The sequence below is a fragment of the Lissotriton vulgaris genome, chromosome 1_1 (genome assembly GCF_964263255.1).
Source record: "Lissotriton vulgaris chromosome 1_1, aLisVul1.2, whole genome shotgun sequence".
NCBI classification, from domain to species: domain Eukaryota; kingdom Metazoa; phylum Chordata; class Amphibia; order Caudata; family Salamandridae; genus Lissotriton; species Lissotriton vulgaris.
In genome coordinates, this window is record NC_141685.1 from 244,248,733 (window position 1) to 244,269,877 (window position 21,145).

At 39.3% G+C, this 21,145-nt stretch overlaps 11 non-coding genes across 11 annotated transcripts; all 11 read right to left on the reverse strand.

The window, feature by feature from the left end:
• Positions 1-631: 631 nt before the first annotated feature.
• Positions 632-703, reverse strand: TRNAC-GCA (transfer RNA cysteine (anticodon GCA)). Its single transcript has one exon. It is a non-coding gene; the product is annotated as a tRNA-Cys (tRNA).
• A 1,014-nt stretch (positions 704-1,717) lies between these two features.
• On the reverse strand, positions 1,718-1,789 carry TRNAC-GCA (transfer RNA cysteine (anticodon GCA)). The gene has a single exon. It is a non-coding gene; the product is annotated as a tRNA-Cys (tRNA).
• Positions 1,790-2,800: 1,011 nt separating this feature from the next.
• Positions 2,801-2,872, reverse strand: TRNAC-GCA (transfer RNA cysteine (anticodon GCA)). The gene has a single exon. It is a non-coding gene; the product is annotated as a tRNA-Cys (tRNA).
• Positions 2,873-3,882: 1,010 nt separating this feature from the next.
• TRNAC-GCA (transfer RNA cysteine (anticodon GCA)) lies at positions 3,883-3,954 on the reverse strand. Its single transcript has one exon. It is a non-coding gene; the product is annotated as a tRNA-Cys (tRNA).
• Positions 3,955-4,966: 1,012 nt separating this feature from the next.
• TRNAC-GCA (transfer RNA cysteine (anticodon GCA)) lies at positions 4,967-5,038 on the reverse strand. Its single transcript has one exon. It is a non-coding gene; the product is annotated as a tRNA-Cys (tRNA).
• Positions 5,039-6,049: 1,011 nt separating this feature from the next.
• TRNAC-GCA (transfer RNA cysteine (anticodon GCA)) lies at positions 6,050-6,121 on the reverse strand. Its single transcript has one exon. It is a non-coding gene; the product is annotated as a tRNA-Cys (tRNA).
• A 1,011-nt stretch (positions 6,122-7,132) lies between these two features.
• Positions 7,133-7,204, reverse strand: TRNAC-GCA (transfer RNA cysteine (anticodon GCA)). The gene has a single exon. It is a non-coding gene; the product is annotated as a tRNA-Cys (tRNA).
• A 1,012-nt stretch (positions 7,205-8,216) lies between these two features.
• On the reverse strand, positions 8,217-8,288 carry TRNAC-GCA (transfer RNA cysteine (anticodon GCA)). Its single transcript has one exon. It is a non-coding gene; the product is annotated as a tRNA-Cys (tRNA).
• A 1,010-nt stretch (positions 8,289-9,298) lies between these two features.
• TRNAC-GCA (transfer RNA cysteine (anticodon GCA)) lies at positions 9,299-9,369 on the reverse strand. The gene has a single exon. It is a non-coding gene; the product is annotated as a tRNA-Cys (tRNA).
• Positions 9,370-11,175: 1,806 nt separating this feature from the next.
• TRNAC-GCA (transfer RNA cysteine (anticodon GCA)) lies at positions 11,176-11,247 on the reverse strand. Its single transcript has one exon. It is a non-coding gene; the product is annotated as a tRNA-Cys (tRNA).
• A 1,010-nt stretch (positions 11,248-12,257) lies between these two features.
• TRNAC-GCA (transfer RNA cysteine (anticodon GCA)) lies at positions 12,258-12,329 on the reverse strand. The gene has a single exon. It is a non-coding gene; the product is annotated as a tRNA-Cys (tRNA).
• Positions 12,330-21,145: the final 8,816 nt, after the last annotated feature.

The window sequence follows — 21,145 nt, forward strand, 5'->3', positions numbered from 1 at the left end:
AATTCGGTATTTGGAAGGAACACCCAAACACCCCTTTCAAGTACCTTCAATTTAATACATCAAAAAAAGCCACTTTGTGCTTGCAACTGGCCTGATTCTTCAGACCAGCCTTCTTGCAACTGCAACGAGGGTTTGAACATCTTGCACGTAGGCAGAGCTTTCAAGGAGAAATTAAATAGTTCCTACGTTGCACAAAAATGAAGTGCTTCAAACAAGCACATACTTTTAATGCACAGGGAAAAGCTGGAATATATGTAAGACTGAGGACACAGGTGAAATGAGAAATAGACTGACTGCATCGCTGCACAGTATTCTAAGCCATTTCTTTAGTGCGATTCAAGAAAGCACCAAACAGTATAACAAATTTGTCAATTTATTTCATAGTCCATTCCCTTTCTTTAGTGCTGTAAAAGGAAGAGCCAAATTCCAAAATAGATCAATGATCTTTCAGAAAGTTCCCAAATGGAACACCAAGCCGAGTGTTAAAACTGCATTTACTCCAGGTTTTGAGCAGCAAACTCTGTATTGCTATTAAAGTGCAATATCCAAGGGAACACTGACTCTGTCAAAGATGATCCAAAAGGAATTGATGAAAAGTCCCAACTACAAACAACAGAATCAAAATAGTCTGAGGGGACACCCGGATTTGAACCAGGGACCTCTTGATCTGCAGTCAAATGCTCTACCACTGAGCTATATCCCCAGCTTTTCAGAAAAATTAGAATGACATAATATCAGTACATCATGAAAGAGTGAGAGGATCATGCTAAGTTGTGCCGGAAAGTACAGGCTTGAAACTGTGGAACAGGAGAAGTAGTCCTTAATATTATTTATTAAAGTAAAACTGGATCATTTAAAAAACAGATTAATTTGTTTCATTGCTATTTTATTTGAATAGGCAGTGGTACATAAGACCAATGCCTCTACATACAATGATTGTTTTGAAACATTCTTAAAGCGGAAGAGGTTTTTACATGACACATTATCATTTGATGATTGGTTACCACAATCACCGAGATGGTGGTGAAGTATGAATGTTTTTTGGCCAAATTACAGAGGAAAAACATTTCTACATACCACTACAATTCGGTATTTGGAAGGAACACCCAAACACCCCTTTCAAGTACCTTCGATTTAATACATCAAAAAAAGCCACTTTAAGCTTGCAACTGGCCTGATTCTTCAGACCAGCCTTCTTGCAACTGCAACGAGGGTTTGTACATCTTGCACGTAGGCAGAGCTTTCAAGGAGAAATTAAATAGTTCCTACGTTGCACAAAAATGAAGTGCTTCAAACAAGCACATACTTTTAATGCACAGGGAAAAGGTGGAATATATGTAAGACTGAGGACACAGGTGAAATGAGAAATAGACTGACTGCATCGCTGCACAGTATTCTAAGCCATTTCTTTAGTGCGATTCAAGAAAGCATCAAACAGTATAACAAGTTTGTCAATTTGTTTCATAGTCCATTCCCTTTCTTTAGTGCTGTAAAAGGAAGAGCCAAATTCCAAAATAGATCAATGATCTTTCAGAAATTTCCCAAGGGGAATACCAAGCCGAGTGTTAAAACTCCATTTACTCACATGTTTTGAGCAGCAAACTCTGTAATGCTATTAAAGTGCAATATCCAAGGGAACACTGACTCTGTCAAAGATGATCCAAAAGGAATTGATGAAAAGTCCCAACTACAAACAACAGAATAAAAAAATAGTCTGAGGGGACACCCGGATTTGAACCAGGGACCTCTTGATCTGCAGTCAAATGCTCTACCACTGAGCTATATCTCCAGCTTTTCAGTAAAATCAGAATGACATAATATCAGTACATCTTGAAAGAGTGAGAGGATCATGCTAAGTTGTGCCGGAAAGTACAGGCTTGAAACTGTGGAACAGGAGAAGTAGTCCTTAATATTATTTATTAAAGTAAAACTGGATCATTTAAAAAACAGATTAATTTTTTCATTGCTATTTCATTTGAATAGGCCGTGGTACATAAGACCAATGCCTCTACATACAATGATTGTTTTGAAACATTCTTAAAGGGGAAGAGGTTTTTACGTGACACATTATCATTTGATGATTGGTTACCACAATCACCGAGATGGTGGTGAAGTATGAATGTTTTTTGGCCAAATTACGGAGGAAAAACATTTCTACATACCACTACAATTCGGTATTTGGAAGGAACACCCAAACACCCCTTTCAAGTACCTTCAATTTAATCCATCAAAAAAAGCCACTTTGTGCTTGCAACTGGCCTGATTCTTCAGACCAGCCTTCTTGCAACTGCAACGAGGGTTTGAACATCTTGCACGTAGGCAGAGCTTTCAAGGAGAAATTAAATAGTTCCTAAGTTGCACAAAAATGAAGTGCTTCAAACAAGCACATACTTTTAATGCACAGGGAAAAGGTGGAATATATGTAAGACTGAGGACACAGGTGAAATGAGAAATAGATTGATTTCATAGCTGCCCAGTATTCTAAGCCATTTCTTTAGTGCGATTCAAGAAAGCATCAAACAGTATAACAAATTTGTCAATTTGTTTCATAGTCCATTCCCTTTCTTTAGTGCTGTAAAAGGAAGAGCCAAATTCCAAAATAGATCAATGATCTTTCAGAAATTTCCCAAAGGGAATACCAAGCCGAGTGTTAAAACTCCATTTACTCACAGGTTTTGAGCAGCAAACTCTGTAATGTTATTAAAGTGCAATATCCAAGGGAACACTGACTCTGTCAAAGATGATCCAAAAGGAATTGATGAAAAGTCCCAACTACAAACAACAGAATCAATATAGTCTGAGGGGACACCCGGATTTGAACCAGGGACCTCTTGATCTGCAGTCAAATGCTCTACCACTGAGCTATATCCCCAGCGTTTCAGTAAAATCAGAATGACATAATATCAGTACATCATGAAAGAGTGAGATTATCATGCTAAGTTGTGCCGGAAAGTACAGGCTTGAAACTGTGGAACAGGAGAAGTAGTCCTTAATATTATTTATTAAAGTAAAACTGGATCATTTAAAAAACAGATTAATTTTTTCATTGCTATTTTATTTGAATAGGCCGTGGTACATAAGACCAATGCCTCTACATACAATGATTGTTTTGAAACATTCTTAAAGCGGAAGAGGTTTTTACATGACACATTATCATTGATGATTGGTTACCACAATCACCGAGATGGTGGTGAAGTATGAATGTTTTTTGGCCAAATTACGGAGGAAAAACATTTCTACATACCACTACAATTCGGTATTTGGAAGGAACACCCAAACACCTCTTTCAAGTACCTTCGATTTAATACATCAAAAAAAGCCACTTTGTGCTTGCAACTGGCCTGATTCTTCAGACCAGCCTTCTTGCAACTGCAACGAGGGTTTGTACATCTTGCACGTAGGCAGAGCTTTCAAGGAGAAATTAAATAGTTCCTACGTTGCACAAAAATGAAGTGCTTCAAACAAGCACATACTTTTAATGCACAGGGAAAAGGTGGAATATATGTAAGACTGAGGACACAGGTGAAATGAGAAATAGACTGACTGCATCGCTGCACAGTATTCTAAGCCATTTCTTTAGTGCGATTCAAGAAAGCATCAAACAGTATAACAAATTTATCAATTTGTTTCATAGTCCATTCCCTTTCTTAAGTGCCGTAAAAGGAAGAGCCAAATTCCAAAATAGATCAATGATCTTTCAGAAATTTCCCAAAGGGAATACCAAGCCGAGTGTTAAAACTCCATTTACTCACAGGTTTTGAGCAGCAAACTCTGTAATGCTATTAAAGTGCAATATCCAAGGGAACACTGACTCTGTCAAAGATGATCCAAAAGGAATTGATGAAAAGTCCCAACTACAAACAACAGAATCAAAATAGTCTGAGGGGACACCCGGATATGAACCAGGGACCTCTTGATCTGCAGTCAAATGCTCTACCACTGAGCTATATCCACAGCTTTTCAGTAAAATCAGAATGACATAATATCAGTACATCATGAAAGAGTGAGAGGATCATGCTAAGTTGTGCCGGAAAGTACAGGCTTGAAACTGTGGAACAGGAGAAGTAGTCCTTAATATTATTTATTAAAGTAAAACTGGATCATTTAAAAAACAGATTACATTTTTTTCATTGCTATTTTATTTGAATAGGCCGTGGTACATAAGACCAATGCCTCTACATACAATGAGTGTTTTGAAACATTCTTAAAGGGGAAGAGGTTTTTACGTGACACATTATCATTTGATGATTGGTTACCACAATCACCGAGATGGTGGTGAAGTATGATTGTTTTTTGGCCAAATTACGATGGAAAAACATTTCTACATACCACTACAATTCGGTATTTGGAAGGAACACTCAAACACCCATTTCAAGTACCTTCAATTTAATACATCAAAAAAAGCCACTTTGTGCTTGCAACTGGCCTGATTCTTCAGACCAGCCTTCTTGCAACTGCAACGAGGGTTTGTACATCTTGCACGTAGGCAGAGCTTTCAAGGAGAAATTAAATAGTTCCTAATTTGCACAAAAATGAAGTGCTTCAAACAAACACATACTTTGTATGGACAGAGAAGAGATGGAATATATGTAAGACTGAGGACACAGGTGTAATGAGAAATAGATTGATTGCATAGCTGCCCCGTATTCTAAGCCATTTCTTTAGTGCGATTCAAGAGAGCACCAAACAGTATAACAAATTTGTCAATTGGTTTCATAGTCCATTCCCTTTGTTTAGAGCTGTGAAAGGTAGACCCGAATTCCAAAATAGATAAATGATGTTTCAGAAATTTCCCATAGGGAATACCAAGCCCAGTGTAAAAAATGCAGTTACTCACAAGTTTTAATCAGCAACACTGTAATGTTATTAAAGTGTAACATCCAAGGGAACACTGACTCTGTCAAAGATGATCCAAATGGGATTCATGAAAATTCCCAACTACAAACAGCAGATTCAAAATAGTATGAGGGGACACCCGGATTTGAACCAGGGACCTCTTAATCTGCAGTCAAATGCTCTACCACTGAGCTATATCCCCAGCTGTCAGCCAAGATCAGAATGACAATATATCAGTACATCATGAAAGAGTGCGAGGATCATGCTAAGTTGTGCCGGAAAGTACAACCTTGAAACTGTGGAACTGTAGAAGTAGTTCTTAATATTATTTATTAAAGGAAAAATGGATCATTAAAAAAATATATGTATTTGTTTGATTGGTATTTTATTTGAATAGGCAGTAGTACATAGGACCAATGCCTGCACTTAAAATGTTTGTTTTGAAACATTCTCAAAGGGGAAGAGGTTTTTACGGGATACCTTATTGTTTCATGTTTAGTTACCACAATCATTCAGATGGTGATGAAGTATGATTGTTTTGGGCCACATTACGGTGGAAAAACATTTCTACATACCACTACAATTCGGTATTTGGAAGGTACACCCAAACACCCCTTTCACGGACCTTCGATTTAAAACATCAAAAAAAGCCACTTTGTGCTTGCAAATGGCCTGATTCTTCAGGCCAGCCTTCTTGCAACTGCAACAATGGTTTGTACATCTTGCACGTAGGCAGAGCATTTACGGAGAAATTAAATAGTTCCTAATTTGCACAAAAATGAAGTGCTTCAAACAAGCACATACTTTGGATGCACAGGGAAAAGGTGGAATATATGTAAGACTGAGGACATAGGTGAAATGAGAAATAGACTGACTGCATCGCTGCACAGTATTCTAAGCCATTTCTTTAGTGCGATTCAAGAAAGCACCCAACAGTATAACAAATTTGTCAATTTATTTCATAGTCCATTCCCTTTCTTTAGTGCTGTAAAAGGAAGAGCCAAATTCCAAAATAGATCAATGATCTTTCAGAAAGTTCCCAAATGGAACACCAAGCCGAGTGTTAAAACTCCATTTACTCACAGGTTTTGAGCAGCAAACTATGTAATGCTATTAAAGTGCAATATCCAAGGGAACACTGACTCTGTCAAAGATGATCCAAAAGGAATTGATGAAAAGTCCCAACTACAAACAACAGAATCAAAATAGTCTGAGGGGACACCCGGATTTGAACCAGGGACCTCCTGATCTGCAGTCAGATGCTCTACCACTGAGCTATATCCCCAGCTTTTCAGTAAAATCAGAATGACATAATATCAGTACATCATGAAAGAGTGAGAGGATCATGCTAAGTTGTGCCGGAAAGTACAGGCTTGAAACTGTGGAACAGGGGAAGTAGTAGTTAATAATATTTATTAAAATAAAACTGGATCATTTAAAAAACAGATTAATTTGTTTTATTGCTATTTTATTTGAATAGGCAGTGGTACATAAGACCAATGCCTCTACATACAATGATTGTTTTGAAACATTCTTAAAGGGGAAGAGGTTTTTACGTGACACATTATCATTTGATGATTGGTTACCACAATCACCGAGATGGTGGTGAAGTATGATTGTTTTTTGGCCAAATTACGGAGGAAAAACATTTCTACATACCACTACAATTCGGTATTTGGAAGGAACACCCAAACACCCCTTTCAAGTTCCTTTGATTTAATACATCAAAAAAAGCCACTTTGTGCTTGCAACTGGCCTGATTCTTCAGACCAGCCTTCTTGCAACTGCAACGAGGGTTTGTACATCTTGCACGTAGGCAGAGCTTTCAAGGAGAAATTAAATAGTTCCTAAGTTGCACAAAAATGAAGTGCTTCAAACAAACACATACTTTGTATGGACAGAGAAGAGATGGAATATATGTAAGACTGAGGACACAGGTGTAATGAGAAATAGATTGATTGCATAGCTGCCCAGTATTCTAAGCCATTTCTTTAGTGCGATTCAAGAGAGCACCAAAAAGTATAACAAATTTGTCAATTGGTTTCATAGTCCATTCCCTTTGTTTAGAGCTGTAAAAGGTAGAGCCGAATTCCAAAATAGATCAATGATGTTTCAGAAATTTCCCATAGGGAATACCAAGCCCAGTGTAAAAAATGCAGTTACTCACAAGTTTTAATCAGCAACACTGTAATGGTATTAAAGTGTAACATCCAAGAGAACACTGACTCTGTCAAAGATGATCCAAATGGGATTCATGAAAATTCCCAACTACAAACAGAAAATTCAAAATAGTATGAGGGGACACCCAGATTTGAACCAGGGACCTCTTGATCTGCAGTCAAATGCTCTACCACTGAGCTATATCCCCAGCTGTCAGCCAAGATCAGAATGACAATATATCAGTACATCATGAAAGAGTGAGAGGATCATGCTAAGTTGTGCCGGAAAGTACAACCTTGAAACTGTGGAACTGTAGAAGTAGTTCTTAATATTATTTATTAAAGGAAAAATGGATCATTAAAAAAAATATATGTATTTGTTTGATTGGTATTTTATTTGAATAGGCAGTGGTACATAGGACCAATGCCTGCACTTAAAATGTTTGTTTTGAAACATTCTCAAAGGGGAAGAGGTTTTTACGGGATACCTTATTGTTTCATGTTTGGTTACCACAATCACTCAGATGGTGATGAAGTATGATTGTTTTGGGCCACATTACGGTGGAAAAACATTTCTACATACCACTGCAATTCGGTATTTGGAAGGTACACCCAAACACCCCTTTCACGGACCTTCGATTTAAAACATCAGAAAAAGCCACTTTGTGCTTGCAAATGGCCTGATTCTTCAGGCCAGCCTTCTTGCAACTGCAACAATGGTTCGTACATCTTGCACGTAGGCAGAGCATTTAAGGAGAAATTAAATAGTTCCTACGTTGCACAAAAATGAAGTGCTTCAAACAAGCACATACTTTTAATGCACAGGGAAAAGGTGGAATATATGTAAGACTGAGGACACAGGTGAAATGAGAAATAGACTGACTGCATCGCTGCACAGTATTCTAAGCCATTTCTTTAGTGCGATTCAAGAAAGCACCAAACAGTATAACAAATTTGTCAATTTGTTTCATAGTCCATTCCCTTTCTTTAGGTCTGTAAAAGGAAGAGCCAAATTCAAAAAAAGATCAATGATCTTTCAGAAAGTTCCCAAAGGGAACACCAAGCCGAGTGTTAAAACTGCATTTACTCACAGGTTTTGAGCAGCAAACTCGGTAATGCTATTAAAGTGCAATATCCAAGGGAACACTGACTCTGTCATAGATGATCCAAAAGGAATTGATGAAAAGTCCCAACTACAAACAACAGAATCAAAATAGTGTGAGGGGACACCCGGATTTGAACCAGGGACCTCTTGATCTGCAGTCAAATGCTCTACCACTGAGCTATATCCCCAGCTTTTCAGAAAAATTAGAATGACATAATATCAGTACATCATGAAAGAATGAGAGGATCATGCTAAGTTGTGCCGGAAAGTACAGGCTTGAAACTGTGGAACAGGAGAAGTAGTCCTTAATATTATTTATTAAAGTAAAACTGGATCATTTAAAAAACAGATGAATTTTTTCATTGCTATTTTATTTGAATAGGCCGTGGTACATAAGACCAATGCCTCTACATACAATGATTGTTTTGAAACATTCTTGAAGGGGAAGAGGTTTTTACGTGACACATTATCATTTGATGATTGGTTACCACAATCACCGAGATAGTGGTGAAGTATGATTGTTTTTTGGCCAAATTACGATGGAAAAACATTTCTACATACCACTACAATTCGGTATTTGGAAGGAACACCCAAACACCCCTTTCAAGTACCTTCAATTTAATACATCAAAAAAAGCCACTTTGTGCTTGCAACTGGCCTGATTCTTCAGATCAGCCTTCTTGCAACTGCAACGAGGGTTTGTACATCTTGCACGTAGGCAGAGCTTTCAAGGAGAAATTAAATAGTTCCTAAGTTGCACAAAAATGAAGTGCTTCAAACAAACACATACTTTCTATGGACAGAGAAGAGATGGAATATATGTAAGACTGAGGACACAGGTGTAATGAGAAATAGATTGATTGCATAGCTGCCCAGTATTCTAAGCCATTTCTTTAGTGCAATTCAAGAGAGCACCAAACAGTATAACAAATTTGTCAATTGGTTTCATAGTCCATTCCCTTTGTTTAGAGCTGTGAAAGGTAGAGCCGAATTCCAAAATAGATCAATGATGTTTCAGAAATTTCCCATAGGGAATACCAAGCCCAGTGTAAAAAATGCAGTTACTCACAAGTTTTAATCAGCAACACTGTAATGGTATTAAAGTGTAACATCCAAGGGAACACTGACTCTGTCAAAGATGATCCAAATGGGATTCATGAAAATTCCCAACTACAAACAGCAGATTCAAAATAGTATGAGGTGACACCCGGATTGAACCAGGGACCTCTTGATCTGCAGTCAAATGCTCTACCACTGAGCTATATCCCCAGCTGTCAGCCAACATCAGAATGACAATATATCAGTACATCATGAAAGAGTGAGAGGATCATGCTAAGTTGTGCCGGAAAGTACAACCTTGAAACTGTGGAACTGTAGAAGTAGTTCTTAATATTATTTATTAAAGGAAAAATGGATCATTAAAAAAATATATGTATTTGTTTGATTGGTATTTTATTTGAATAGGCAGTGGTACATAGGACCAATGCCTGCACTTAAAATGTTTGTTTTGAAACATTCTCAAAGGGGAAGAGGTTTTTACGGGATACCTTATTGTTTCATGTTTGGTTACCACAATCACTCAGATGGTGATGAAGTATGATTGTTTTGGGCCACATTACGGTGGAAAAACATTTCTACATACCACTACAATTCGGTATTTGGAAGGTACACCCAAAGACCCCTTTCATTGACCTTCAATTTAAAACATCAGAAAAAGCCACTTTGTGCTTGCAAATGGCCTGATTCTTCAGGCCAGCCTTCTTGCAACTGCAACAATGGTTCGTACATCTTACACGTAGGCAGAGCATTTAAGGAGAAATTAAATAGTTCCTACGTTGCACAAAAATGAAGTGCTTCAAACAAGCACATACTTTTAATGCACAGGGAAAAGCTGGAATATATGTAAGACTGAGGACACAGGTGAAATGAGAAATAGACTGACTGCAACGCTGCACAGTATTCTAAGCCATTTCTTTAGTGCGATTCAAGAAAGCACCAAACAGTATAACAAATTTGTCAATTTGTTTCATAGTCCATTCCCTTTCTTTAGGTCTGTAAAAGGAAGAGCCAAATTCAGATCAGAATGACATAATATCAGTACATCATGAAAGAGTGAGAGGATCATGCTAAGTTGTGCCGGAAAGTACAGGCTTGAAACTGTGGAACAGGAGAAGTAGTCCTTAATATTATTTATTAAAGTAAAACTGGATCATTTAAAAAACAGATTAATTTGTTTCATTGCTATTTTATTTGAATAGGCAGTGGTACATAAGACCAATGCCTCTACATACAATGATTCTTTTGAAACATTCTTAAAGGGCAAGAGGTTTTTACGTGACACATTATCATTTGATGATTGGTTACCACAATCACCGAGATGGTGGTGAAGTATAATTGTTTTTTGGCCAAATTACGGAGGAAAAACATTTCTACATACCACTACAATTCGGTATTTGGAAGGAACACCCAAACACCCCTTTCAAGTACCTTCGATTTAATACATCAAAAAAAGCCACTTTGTGCTTGCAACTGGCCTGATTCTTCAGACCAGCCTTCTTGCAACTGCAACGAGGGTTTGAACATCTTGCACGTAGGCAGAGCTTTCAAGGAGAAATTAAATAGTTCCTACGTTGCACAAAAATGAAGTGCCTCAAACAAGCACATACTTTTAATGCACAGGGAAATGCTGGAATATATGTAAGACTGAGGACACAGGTGAAATGAGAAATAGACTGACTGCATCGCTGCACAGTATTCTAAGCCATTTCTTTAGTGCGATTCAAGAGAGCACCAAACAGTATAACAAATTTGTCAATTTGTTTCATAGTCCATTCCCTTTCTTTAGTGCTGTAAAAGGAAGAGCCAAATTCCAAAATAGATCAATGATCTTTCAGAAATTTCCCAAAGGGAATACCAAGCCGAGTGTTAAAACTCCATTTACTCACAGGTTTTGAGCAGCAAACTATGTAATGCTATTGAAGTGCAATATCCAAGGGAACACTGACTCTGTCAAAGATGATCCAAAAGGAATTGATGAAAAGTCCCAACTACAAACAACAGAATCAAAATAGTCTGAGGGGACACCCAGATTTGAACCAGGGACCTCTTAATCTGCAGTCAAATGCTCTACCACTGAGCTATATCCCCAGCTTTTCAGTAAAATCAGAATGACATAATATCAGTACATCATGAAAGAGTGAGAGGATCATGCTAAGTTGTGCCGGAAAGTACAGGCTTGAAACTGTGGAACAGGAGAAGTAGTAGTTAATATTATTTATTAAAGGAAAGCTGTATCATTTAAAAAACGGATTACTTTGTTTCATTGCTATTTTATTTGAATAGGCAGTGGTACATAAGACCAATGCCTCTACATACAATGATTGTTTTGAAACATTCTTAAAGGGGAAGAGGTTTTTACGTGACACATTATCATTTGATGATTGGTTACCACAATCACCGAGATGGTGGTGAAGTATGATTGTTTTTTGGCCAAATTACGGAGGAAAAACATTTCTACATACCACTACAATTCGGTATTTGGAAGGAACACCCAAACACCCTTTCAAGTACCTTCGATTTAATACATCAAAAAAAGCCACTTTGTGCTTGCAACTGGCCTGATTCTTCAGACCAGCCTTCTTGCAACTGCAACGAGGGTTTGTACATCTTGCACGTAGGCAGAGCTTTCAAGAAGAAATTAAATAGTTCCTAAGTTGCACAAAAATGAAGTGCTTCAAACAAACACATACTTTGTATGGACAGCGAAGAGATGGAATATATGTAAGACTGAGGACACAGGTGTAATGAGAAATAGATTGATTGCATAGCTGCCCAGTATTCTAAGCCATTTCTTTAGTGCGGTTCAAGAGAGCACCAAACAGTATAACAAATTTGTCAATTGGTTTCATAGTCCATTCCCTTTGTTTAGAGCTGTGAAAGGTAGAGCCGAATTCCAAAATAGATCAATGATGTTTCAGAAATTTCCCAAAGGGAATACCAAGCCCAGTGTAAAAAATGCAGTTACTCACAAGTTTTAATCAGCAACACTGTAATGGTATTAAAGTGTAACATCCAAGGGAACACTGACTCTGTCAAAGATGATCCAAATGGGATTCATGAAAATTCCCAACTACAAACAGCAGATTCAAAATAGTATGAGGGGACACCCGGATTTGAACCAGGGACCTCTTGATCTGCAGTCAAATGCTCTACCACTGAGCTATATCCCTAGCTGTCAGCCAACATCAGAATGACAATATATCAGTACATCATGAAAGAGTGAGAGGATCATGCTAAGTTGTGCCGGAAAGTACAACCTTGAAACTGTGGAACTGTAGAAGTAGTTCTTAATATTATTTATTAAAGGAAAAATGGATCATTAAAAAAATATATGTATTTGTTTGATTGGTATTTTATTTGAATAGGCAGTGGTACATAGGACCAATGCCTGCACTTAAAATGTTTGTTTTGAAACATTCTCAAAGGGGAAGAGGTTTTTACGGGATACCTTATTGTTTCATGTTTGGTTACCACAATCACTCAGATGGTGATGAAGTATGATTGTTTTGGGCCACATTACGGTGGAAAAACATTTCTACATACCACTGCAATTCGGTATTTGGAAGGTACACCCAAACACCCCTTTCACGGACCTTCGATTTAAAACATCAGAAAAAGCCACTTTGTGCTTGCAAATGGCCTGATTCTTCAGGCCAGCCTTCTTGCAACTGCAACAATGGTTCGTACATCTTGCACGTAGGCAGAGCATTTAAGGAGAAATTAAATTGTTGCGTGCTTATCTAGGTTCCTGATCGATACTGTGACCTTATGCCCCTATTCGGCTATAAATCCATTTATTCCCTATATTGGCATAACCGTTCAAGTGCGATTTTCTGAAAAGTCATCTCTGGCCTCACACGAACAGAGCCACATTCCAGCATGACTCTCTGCTACTTCCTTTGCGACCAATTAGTGCAATGACAGAGCAGCAGTCACTATCTGATATTCCTAGATAACACTCCGAGTTCTTCAACAAGATAAAAACTTAGCAAACCTGGAAATCCCCGCTTGCTATGTTTTGATTAGTAATGGAACTCTAATGAGCAACTGATAACTATCACTTCCTAGTGACATCTTTAATTGACGTCTTATGTCCAGCAAACTTGCGTCAAACCCGGCACCTGTCAGGTATAAATATTACCAACGTTGCCTTAAGCAAGGAAAGAGATACGAGCTGTGAGTTCGTTGCCTGTTGCTGATGCCAGCTGCCTGCATGACCCTGTGTTGGTAAAAACTAGCACTCTGTCGCTGCAGCCTGCTATCCCGTGGTGGTGAAGCTACTGATTACCATTATCGCCGCTACAGCGCGACCTATGGTGCAGTACGCTTGAGGAGCCGTGCAGCCGTCGTCTGCGAAGACATCCAGCCCAGCTGCCCGCGGACGCTGTCACCCCTCCTTCCTCGACGCGCTGAAGAGAGAAGCCGCTGCATTTCTCGTGCAGAGAAATCCAGTCCCGGCGCTTCCGGTTTACCCTCGCGGGTGACTGGGATATCGAGAGAGACCCCTGAAGGAGATACCAATCCTCCATCATTCTATTCAGAGGTATGGTGTTGACTAAACCCTTAGACGAGAATTCTTGAAACAAACCTTGGCAAAACCAACTTAACTTAAGCTACTTACTTACTCCCCTTTTCACGTGTTAGGCTTAGGTCAGGCACACTGGGGTAGGCTTAGTTAGAAGCACCAGTTGAGTATGTTGGCCTAATGTATATATGACTGTATATATGTTTTATTACTTTTAACCATTGTATGGCTAAGAAACCATATCAATGCTTTTACAGTTCTATTTCGCAATACTTATCTTACTGTACGTACTTTTTATAATAACAGTTATTGCAATTGTGGTAATACATTTCTCTTGTACAAGAAGAAAGACTGTTCAATAAATGTTAACCTTTATTGATACACGCCCGTCTCTCTATTCTCTACATACCGTGAAAGTAAACTGCACTAGACTGACTGAGTGAAATCTGTGTCTATTGTTTCACACGACCCTAGAGATCGACTCTTGATCTGAGGAGCAAAGTTGTCATGTTGCACGGTTGTTGGAAAACTGAATCCCTTCTTATCTGTGCCAAGGAAGCTGATCACTTCCTATGCAGAGAAGAAAGTTTCCAGTGACCTCTGAGCTAGTTGGTAACACAACCCAATTAAGTTTAGCATAGTCAGTGGAGGCCTGGAATATAAGCAGTTCCACGTCGATACTACTGTTTATGTTATTCCAATGCGCAGGGCCTAGTGGGAAACTAGGAACTACACTACATGGCGCCCAACGTTTTGGTAAGGCGATAAACTAACGCAAGACTTGTAGAGTAACTCAGTCGTGCATATTTCACACCCCTTTCTCCCGTAAAAACTCCAATAGACGTCTGGAGTGGGTGAAAGGTTAAAATCCGCCCGACCTTAGTAGGAAGAGATTCCTATGGAAAGCTCCGGTTTATTCAACGTTGAAGGATACAGTGTTCCAAAATATTGTGCACCTAATCTTTGTCTCCTTGGAGACCTACTCTGCAAACCTGCATTTTTTGAAATGTCAGTAGAAAACGGAACCTCTGGGGCCGCAGTAGATGCGACTCAGCAAGGTCCCGAACAAGCAGACCCGGATGCTATTATCATCCCGGTCCAGTTGAGAAAATCTATAACTTTAAAACTTATAGAAAACGGACTGACACCTCAAGGTGGTACAGTAATTTTCGTGATAGAGGCTCACGAGTATCGGCAGACAGAGGTATTCTATTCATGGATAAACTTTCCAGCGGCAAACGCTAGAACACAAGAGTTTCACTATTACAAAATAGAGAAACCTCCGGAAGAGTACGCTCCTTTCGAGGAGATTGAAATTCCACTTAAATTTCAAGAGCACCTGCTCTGGTTTAATGGCGCCCTAAAACACAATAATCACATAACTAGGCTCGGTCCACTAGGTAGACCAGGAGCCACGTGGCCGGTTCTAGCCAGCTACACACCACATCCTGACATTGCAAGAATGTCAAGAGAAGAGCTGTTAGTACAGCTAAACACATTAATAAAAATACATAGGCAATTAGTCCAATATGTAATGCGGACTACAACAGTCCAACCAGCTGTTAATTCACACCAGCTGACCCCTCACCAGGGGAACACAAATAAAATTACACCACAGAACATACAGTCATGTCTTGGTAAAACACCCGTAAAACGGGAACAAATTCCTTTCTGGTTAGCCCAGAAAATCACTCAAATAGAGGCAGTATTTCCTGATACTACCCCTATAGAGAAACACAGAATCTTGACCATCTGCCTTCCTATGGGAATCGCACCACACGTGGAGGACTGTGACACTTGGGGTACAGTCTTTGCTTCCATTTACACAAAAACACACAGTGTTCCGTCTATGGCGGTAATACCAGAAGTGCTAAAACAGATTCAAAATGAATTCGGTCCAGAACCCGCTTTAAATCTGGGTATGAAATTACTGAAAGATTTCAAGCAGGTCACGGCTATATTATTAGCCAACATAAAAGGAGAAGCAGCATCTGTGGCGATTCGCCAGAAGTTGAGGGAAACAGATATAAAAGATCCTGTTGAGCTAGCAAAAATCATAGAAAAATGCTATGAAGAATTAGGTAGAGACAGCTTGGGTGGAAAACCGGTTAAGCCCCAACTGCTCGAAAGTCCTGAAAAATTATTTATTAAAAATAATTTAAACACTCCTAAAAAGAGCTGGGATGGAAATAAACAATCCACTCCCAAGGAAAAAGTTTTCCAGACCAGAGGAAGGTCTCCTCGACGGAGGGAAAGAACTCCGACTCGAGAACGCCAGTCTCCCCAACGGGAGCCCTCTGAGAAAAGATATAACCTTAGAAATAGGGATAATATAAAAAAACCTGATAGATATCAAAGTATTGATACACGTCCCTCTCGATCTTTTCCACAGAATTCGGAAAGAAGAGGACGGTCAGACCCAGGAGAGCCCACCAAATCCAAAGACAAGGAACCTGCTCAAAATAAGAAATCTCAATTTCAGAAAAAGAAGGTAGCCAGTATTAGAGTAATCAACCATGCCGAGAATACTGAGGACACAGTTGAAAAACGGGGAGTGGGCATTGACAATGTTGGACAGTGCAGCAGAGATCAGTATAGCGCGCAAGAACTTGATGAGTCATCTGGAGACAGTGGACACGAATGAATACATTCAGGTTGAAACTGCCGACACCAGACTTAGCGAGCCCCATAAAATATACGAAATAACATTGCGTATAGAGGGTGATAAGACTAGGAAAATTAAGGGTCTATTTTGGGATAAGCTCTCAAAAGGCTATGATATTCTGTTAGCTGAAAAAGATCGGCCCCCAGAGTTTGTCAGGGAGTGCCCTCGTGGCGAAGAAGTAATTATGCCTGCCTTCTCGAATCACATACCGATTCATAAAAAATATACATATGCAAGGAAATGGGCAGTGGCCCAGGCACCTGCATTATATAAAAATCATGTAGGATGGGATGAGGATTCTACGCCTCACAAAATCCAGCTAAAAAGTGAACCAACTGCCCAACAGCAGTATCCCATAAAGCAAGAAGCTAAAAAACAGGTCAGGGAGATCTTAGATCAACTTGAGTACCAGGGGGTGATTGAAACATGCACCTCTCAAATGAACAATCCTTTGTTTCCTGTCTCCAAGCCAGACAATTCATATCGTCTAGTTTTGGACTACAGACATCTTAATACATGTTGCAAAACTTTTGCAGTACAAAACTCGCATAGTGCAGCCCTAATGAATAACATAGTTAGGAAAAAATATAAAACGACATTAGACATATCTAATGGTTTCTTTTGTCAAAACATTGCACCGGAAAGCAGATATTTGACCGCTTTCTCCGCATTTGGGTCGCAGAAAAAATTCTGTCGACTCCCACAGGGGTTCAAGAACAGCCCAGGACTATTCTCAGCTAGGGTAACAGAGTTACTACAAATCTATGATGATGAAGCATTATCTTACGTAGATGATATCTATCTCACAGACGACGACTTGGATACTCATTTGAAAAGAGTGAACACCATTATACTTGGGTTCGCAGCAGAGGGTTACAAATTCAACTTTAAAAAGTCCAGAATTGCCCATCTGACAGTACTATTCTTAGGGTACGAATTATCAAGTGAAGGGAAAAGCCTAGCGGACAACTTCTTAGAGAAGTGCGCTGTACTCCAAGCTCCAAAAACGCTGAAGAATTTACAATCAATACTAGGTTTTCTGAATTTCGGAAGAACTTACATCCTAAATTATGCAGAGAGGGTTAAACCTCTCTACGAACTAATAAAACCTGATTTAAAACAAATCAATTGGACTCAAAAACACACAGAAATTTTGAGATCACTCCAAACAGACATGTTAGCAAAAACAAAATTAGATACACGTGACAACACGATTGATCTTGTAATCCGAGTCATCCCAGGAAGATGCGGATTCACATACCTAACCTCTAATGAGGGAGAAAAGGTACCAATTTCAATTAAATCTCACTTGTACACACAAGCAGAAAAAACATTCAGTCACACAGAAAGACCTGTGAACGCAGTGCAAATCGCACTAGCAAATGAAAGAGAACTAGCACACGGCAAAAGGATTAATATCCTTACAGCGGAATCCGCCTTCGAAGCGCTATTCAGCCCAGTAAACCTGCCTACAGTGTCACTGGATCCGAAATGGATACAGTGCATAGATTCTCTAGGAGCGGAAGACGTAAAATACTATTTCGCCCCGCAATACGAAGAACTGAATGATTTAGAGTAGGAAGAAGAATATCCTCTGCCTCTTCCATTATATGCCTGTATAATCTATACAGATAGCTCTGTACAGCATTTCAACGTAGAGAGAAAATCCTACGATGCAGCATGTGCGATCATTAAAGGTCGTTGGCTGTGCGGTAAATTCAGACCGAAAGTAACAAAAACTGAATCTGTAAGAAACTGTTCGGTTCAGAGAACTGAAATCAGATGTTTAAAGATGGCGCTAGAAAATGCAGAACGCGAATTCCCCACACTTATCGTGTGCGATTCTCATTTTTGCGCCAATTCTTACAATAACAAACTGCAGAGTTGGATCGAAAACGACTACAAAGATGACACAGGTGCCACAATAAAGCATAAAAAGCTCTGGAACGAGGTAGCTCTTTTACACAAAGAACTACAAAAGACTCACGTGATTCACGCACAGAGTCTTCAACGTGATGGCGTTCACGTTGCAGGGAATTCATTGGCTAATACAGCCAAAGCGGAAGCAACTAAACCGGCTTCCGTAGCCACAAAAAAGCGTACAGATAAATACATAGACGGGGAAACCATGCTGGCAGTAAAAACGACCGTAAAAGGCGACTGTGCAGCACTACCCGTAAACTATCCACTCAATTATGCATACATAATCGATGCAAACTCCGTTTCGTTTGCTCGAATCCCTGGAGTGGGGGATAGAGTAATTCCAAACACGAACAGGAGAATATTTTTAATAGCAGACGCACATATGGGTTTGTGTCTGAGACACCAAACAATTAAGGTTTCTCTGACTGAATTACAATCAGTATACTGGTGGCCAGGAATGAGTGTAGAACACCAAATATATGCAAACAACTGTGAAAACTGCAATAGGGATCGCAGTAGCGAACCTTGCTACCGGCTACCAGTCAGAAAGAGCGTAACGCTGCCTGCACCCCAACCTGCGTCCTATTAAATAGTTAAGACGAAAAGCACTTTTTAAAAAATGAGTCCTCCAGCACTCGGCTGACGCTAGAACGGTTATAAAAGATTTGCGAGTCTTTATCGGCACATACGCAATTACCACGTTCCATTCTGACCAGGGTCCTGCTTTCAGCTCTCGAGCCTATAAGGAGGCCATGGCCAGCATGGGAATTGGGTTGCGGTATTCTTGTCCGTCATACCCCGGAAGGGAATAGTGTGATAGAAAGAAAAAACCGGGACATAAAGCAATATATAACAGCGAAGGTATTAGGTTCAGGCGCTGGGTGGGTCAAACATTTAATAAGTGTCCAGACTAGTCTTAACAACATGCCAAGAAATTCTCTAAAAGGTTTCAGCCCATACGAACTATTGTTCGGAATTAGAATGAACGTTCAGGACCTCGATAGTCAAATGTCAGTGGTACAAGAAGAAACAAAGCACTTTGATGTAAAGGATCGTTTGGCTGTTTTACAGGAACTGAATGAAACAAGAAAATCATTAAGCAACATAAAGTTAAAGCAACAGCCAAGTACCACTGACGAGGCACCACCCGCAACAGCCCCAGCAAGGCCTGTCTGGATTCCAAAGATTGGGGATCTAGTCAGAGAAAAGATCGCGGTTAAGAAGGAATTTGGGCCTTCTTACAGAAAAGCAGTACCTGTCTTAGCAGTCACCGGAACAAGATCAGTTGTGCTACCGCCCCTTGCTGGTAAAAAGGAGAACAGAGTCGTGTCTATCGATCTGGTAAAACCACAAGCATGTGGCCTATAATCAACAGTAGGCCCAGTGGACTCCCAAGAAACAACAGAATACCCAAACTTGCAACAATCCAAGAGGTTCAAACTGAAAGACTCATCACATTCGATCAGCCTGCAGTGCACAATGAAGGACTATGCAATAATGCCATGGAACTCGTGCCTCTTGAAACACAGATTGAAACAGTTCGTCAAGAAACATCACCAGTCTACAATGATGTAGCATCAGAAAGTGCTACCGAGAGACAGATTGAAAAAACAATCCCATCAATTGACAGAACTGCCTCTGGTTATTTCATCAACTTCGACAACTTCTCTGAAGATCTAAACAACCCCGAAGTAATGCCAGAAACAATAAAGTATTCTAAAGAAAATTCAACAGGACTCCTTCAACAAATCAAATAACTATATCTGGATTCATCGTTGATTGAGCATTGGATTATCTCAGGGGTATTCATACTCCTACTATGCCTAATTTTAGTTTTAATTTTAGGAAAGTTCATTACAATTGAATGGACACAGCAAGTCAGAACATCAACTTAGTCCTGAAACCACACAGATCATCCCACGTGAAGAAAAGAGAACTGTCAGCAGTAAATGTCACAGCAATTCCAATACCTGGTGGGGTAGTATGGGAGAAAACAGACTATGAGATCTATGGTCCGGTCGAAATCCTGAAGTATCCTCATCAACTAAAGGTTTCCTTAAGTGACTTTGTTACACCTAGTACATTCTCTGATGATTGGGACTTTAACAGTATTAATGACATGATGTCTGATTTAGTAATGTCAGCTAGATTCACAGATCATGATTATTTACAAGGTTCATCTAGTTATGAGCAGTTATTCTGTTATAGCCACTATGGGGATCATTACTTGCATAAATCTGCACAGCCTAGAAATGTTTTTATGTATAATCAATGGGAACATTGTTCTACACCACCTAAAAGCAGTTCTAAAGCATTTTTTGAGAAATTCAAATATTTTTCAGGGTTTAACACCAGTGACGCAGAAACGTTTTATTACAAACTGTTAGATAAAACAGGAATGAAAACAATGCTGACAAATTCTAAATTGATATATTCAGAAGCATTTTATGACAAAATGATGACATTTGGTTTTGATTACTGGAAAAATAATATTGAAACGAAAACAATTTGGGGTACAAAAGATTGGCAGGTGCAAGGCATAGAAGCACTATTTAGAACCTGCATGATACCAGAACAAATGTTGTTTTAAATGACACAATACACCAAACATCTTGTCTTGGCCTAGCTAAGAACAAAGAACTTAAAACACCGTCTATACCAAAGCCAATACCTGAAAATACAACAGCTGATATTGAGTTAGACGTGTCACAAATTTTACATTTCGACAGAACACATCCTGATTGGAAAAAGTGGTTAATCTGGCCTACAGACACAAATAGCTGTCAAGATAGATTCCTGAATAAAACACAGGGTTTAAAAATGACCAGATTAGACCCTAGATACTCCCAGAGACAACATCCAGGGATTATAAC